General features: G+C 54.5%; 1 long non-coding RNA gene across 1 annotated transcript; it reads left to right on the top strand.

Annotated features, from left to right (window-relative positions):
• The first annotated feature begins 2,035 nt into the window (after positions 1–2,035).
• Positions 2,036–4,404, top strand: LOC120390914. The gene is made up of 3 exons (XR_005591177.1): positions 2,036–2,087; positions 2,768–2,819; positions 4,160–4,404. It is a non-coding gene; the product is annotated as an uncharacterized LOC120390914 (long non-coding RNA).
• Positions 4,405–4,648: the final 244 nt, after the last annotated feature.

Below are 4,648 nucleotides of genomic sequence, written 5' to 3'. Positions count from 1 at the left end.
TGGGACTCAGCTCAGCACTTAGCTCTTGTTTGTTTGTTTGTTTGTCTGCATAACAGTAGTTCCCAGGAGTCCCAGTCCTGGACCAAGACCCCGTACGCTAGGAACTGGCTGCCAAGCTGTCCTGCAGCGGCTCAGGGCAGAGGGTTAGGAACCAGGGCACAAACCCCAGCAACCAATGATCCAGTGTAAACTCCTCGGGCACTAGACCAGCCTTAACAGGGAGTCACTGACAGCCCCCTGGATACTCCGATCTGTCTCGCCACCCAGGCAAGCCGGCCTTTGTGGCAGATGGCCCCTTCCACCAAGGATCACAGCAATATTCAGGTTACTCCCAGTCCCAAAGGACCAGTCACTTACCCCGGGTCAAGTGCACTTTAGAGCCCACACCAAAGACAAGGCTTGTAGACAGTCCTATAATAAGCTATTTAAAGATTTATTATATAGGAAAAGGAAATGAGAGTTATTTACAAGGTTAAAGCAGGTAAATATATTCACAAATACGTTACATCCTACATTTTAAAAGCTCATAAAAGCTGCTACAATCAGCAAGCTCTATATGTTCTTTAGGGCTAACTCAGGCTAAGCATTGGGGTTTTCTTGCTTATGCCTAGAAAACCTCCCCCCGACCCCCTCTCCCTGAGTTCAAGCGCCTTAAAGGTACCGTTCCCCCTTGTCAGAGCTTTTTACTCCCTTCCCCACTTGTGTTTTGAGCTGCAAACTCCGCTAATTTACTTGCATGTCTCCCCTTCATGGAGGTGGTGGTGGGGGAAGCAATCAACAGTCTTTTGTCCTCTTTGACGTTCCACAATAGTTCGTCTGGTGTCGATGGGCCTTCCTTGTTGGTCAGGACATGACGCCTTCTGTTGATCAGCACTTCACACTAATGAATGTCTCTCTCCTGGCTGGTGACAGTCACAGAGGCTTATAATACAAACCCTTAAATATGACCTTACAATATGGGCTACAGATGCTAGAAGTGAGATTAATGCAGGTGACAACTCACAAGCATTTCAATAAAGTCTAAACACTAATCACAGCTTTATGACTCTGATACCTACGTTAACAATACTGACGCACGGGTGAGCCAGATGGATTTCAGCGGTGTGGCTGTCAATGTTCAAGCCAGTTTGGCATAAGCTGGCACCTGGTTTGCCAGCATCAGACTGTACGTTATCGATTAGGGGTGATATGGTAGTGCCTAGGAGCCCCAGCCGTGGACCAACATCCTGTTGTGCTTGGAGCTGTACATTACTTATTAGGTATATTACGGTAGCACCTGGGACTTCCAGTCATGGCTCAGGACCCCACTGTGCCTGGTGCTGTACGAACCTAGAACCAAGAGGCAGCCTCTGCCCCGAGGAGCTGACAACTGAAGTATAAGACAAGAGACACCAGATGGATACAAACAGGCATGGGCGGCAGGTATAATAGGCCAAGGGAGGCTGGTGCCTCCCTGCTCTGACCCTTCCCTGAGGTCCCCACCGCCAGGACACATCCCTGCTTCACCTCAACCTGCGGGTCTCCCATCGCATCTGTGCCACGAGTCATTCTGTAGATCCTGAATTACCCTCAGGAGGATGTCAGGAACGCTAGCGCATCGTAGGGCCTTCTGCAGGGCAGCTCCAGCCACAGAGCTGGGCTGCCGTTGGGTCTGATTATGCTTCTATCAGAGGATGACTGAATTCGTGATGACTCAGATAAAAGACGAAGCGCAAGTATAGCATCCATTGCAGATTGCCCAGCAGCGAAGCCCCATTGCTTTGTGCGTCAGCTTTTCACAAGGGGAGGCTGGAGCCGGGTGACTAGAACATGTGTAAAAACTTTTCCGGGCGCAGAAAGCAGAGTGACTGGCCTGTAGCGGCTGCACTCAGTGCGTGGGCCTCTGCTCTTGCAAAGCGGGATGCTGATCCCTTCCTTCCTCTCTGCTGGTACCTTCCCAGCAGGCCATGCACAGGCAAAAAGTTGGTGCAACGCTGCCCTCGTGGGTTCTGTGGTGCACCTGAGAAGTTCGGGTGTTATGCCATCAGGTCCAACAGCATGCCTGCGTCGCAGTGTCTCTATGGCAGAGTGGACCTCTTCCCACACAGGTGGATCTACGCAGGATTTGGGGCCAGGGATTGCATCTGCTACTAACGCACCCAGATCTGGGTGGAGAGTAGCTTCAGGATGGTTTAGTGTAGTTTCAGGCGTGATGCGTAGGGGTGTGTGTGTGAGAGAGATGGGGGACAGCTGTGGTGCGTAGGGAGGTGTGTATGAGGGGGCAGGTGTGTGTGTAGGGGTATGTGAGGGGGTAGGTGTGGTGTTGAAGGGATGAGTTTTGTGGGGGGTGATTTGTAGGGGTGTGTTTGTGTGAGGGGACAGGTGCTGTGTGTAGGGCATCTGGGGGGCAGGTGCGCTGTGTGTAGGGGATGTTGGGGAAGAGGCAGTGTGTAAGGTTGTGTTTCTAAGCGGTGTGGTGCAGTGTGTAGGTGTGTGCCCCTATATGGGGGTAGTTGCACTGTGCGTGGGTGGGAGAGTGTGAGGGGGTGGGTGAGGTGCTTTGGGGTGTGTGTGGAAGGGCAAATGCCAGGTGTAGGGGTGTGGGAGGGGTCAGGTAAGTTGTGCAGGGATGTGTGTAAGGGGTGTGTGTGTTTGTATGGAGGTAGTTGCAGTGTGTTGGGGTGTGTTTGTGTTTGTGTGAGTGGTTGGTGCAGTGTGTGTAGGTGTGTGGCTGTAATACACTGTGGCTTTCCAAGGCCCATAGCTCAGATCTGCCATTCACTTCTAGCGTCCAGATCCTGTGGCCTCTGCCTGATCCATGGGGTGTGTCATCTGACCAGGTGGGGCCCAGAGAGATGGGCTGCGACCCTCCCCACTGACTAATTACAGGTCTCAGCTCTGCCACCTGCTCTAATGTGACAAAGATTGAACATGCGACGCAGTGGTCAGGGCAAGGACAGACAGCCCCATGCCCTGTGCCGGGCACAGGGACAAGCAGACAGTTCTGTGCCAGGGGCAGGGACAGACAGCCCAGTGCCGGGGCAGGGACAGTCAGTCCCATGCCCTGTGCCAGGCACAGGGACAGACAGTTTGGTGCCAGGGGCAGGGACAGTCAGTCCCATGCCCTGTGCCAGGCACAGGGACAGACAGACAGTTTGGTGCCAGGGGCAGGGACAGACAGCCCCATGCCCTGTGCTGGGGCAGGGACATCCAGCCAGCCCAGTGCCAGGGAAGAAGGGAATGGGGCAGCAGGGAGGGAGGCCAGAGTTGGCGATGCAGTGAGAAGGGTGCGCTGGCCCAGGGGGAGGGCTGAGCACCCTGCATCTCTGTAGCAGGACAGTCCTGGGGGCTCTTGGTGCCCCAATGTGCCTGATTTACCCTCCCATGCCCACCCTCGCTTCCAGCACCACAGGCAATGAGCAGGGAGGGCCTGTAGAGGAGACTGTTCAGCGTGTATGGGGTCCAGGCCCCAGGGAGCTGAGCTGAGAACCCCCCAGCACTAGCCAGACCCCTTCTGCTCCAGCTCAGACACCCCAGTGATGGGCACCCTGAGGAAACCCAAAGAGGCAGAGTTTGCCCCACCCCCAGGGAGCTCCAGGAAGGCATGGGGAAAATGCAGACACCCTCAGAGCCAGTGGGCACCACTCATTACCCATAATGCTCCTGTCCCAAGGGGATATTCGGGGCTCTGCACAGGGGCATGGGCAGGCTCTGTCTATGGGAGGGCTAAGCCCCAGGTCACCACCTACCCCAGCTCCCTCTCCACTGTCCCGCCTAGCCCCTGCTGGGCGAGCCACTGTCATGGCTCTCCCCTCCCTGCTCACCTCAGTCACAGGGAAGGTGGCAGCTGGGGGCGGGGCTTGGCCTACCAGATGGGGGTTGTGGTGCTTGGACAGGTTGGGGGGCAGTTACCTTGACGGCTTTGATGCCACCCACTCCCAAATGGCCACCTGTGCAGCCAAAATGGCTGCCCCCCGCAAAGAAGCCCTGTGTATGACGCTGGCAGACTAGGTGCCAGCTCATGCCAAGGACCCTGGGCCTCACTGAACACTGAAAAATGCAGAGCTGGGGACCAGGCTGGCTCACCTGGGGGTTAGGATGGTTAAAATCGGTATTAGGTTTAGTGTTTGGACTTTATGAAGGGTTTGTGAGTTGCTGCCTGCATTCATCTCACTTACAGTAGCTGTGCCCTGTGTTACCAGCTAACATTAAGTGTTTGCTCTGAAGCGAGAAGCGTTGCCAAGTGTGAAATACTGGTTTACCACAAGAGGTGTCATCTCCCGCCCCACAAAAGACGGCCCACGGACAGCAACCAAACCACTGTGGAACAGCAGAGGCCAGAAGACTTTGTGGAGTGCTCTTCCCGCCCCCATGAAGCAGGTGGTCTCATCCCATCAGCTTGAACTCTGGGGGAGGGCAATAAAAATCCTGGACAAGGAGTCAGGTCTCTGTGCTCCTTGGACTTGGAAAGGGCAATATTCCTAAGCTTCAGCAAGGGATCTCCAGCTGCTTATATAGGGTGACCAGATGTCCCGATTTTATAGGGACAGTCCCGATTTGGGGGGATTTTTTTATATAGGCACCTATTACCCCCCACCCCTTGTCCCGATGTATTACACTTGCTGTCTGGTCACCCTAGCCTTATAGCAGCTTCTATTACTGTTTGGAA

Source organism: Mauremys reevesii, linkage group 25 (genome assembly GCF_016161935.1).
Source record: "Mauremys reevesii isolate NIE-2019 linkage group 25, ASM1616193v1, whole genome shotgun sequence".
NCBI lineage: Eukaryota > Metazoa > Chordata > Testudines > Geoemydidae > Mauremys > Mauremys reevesii.
Note: the sequence above shows the minus strand (reverse complement) of the source record. Positions and strands in the feature narration are given on the sequence as shown.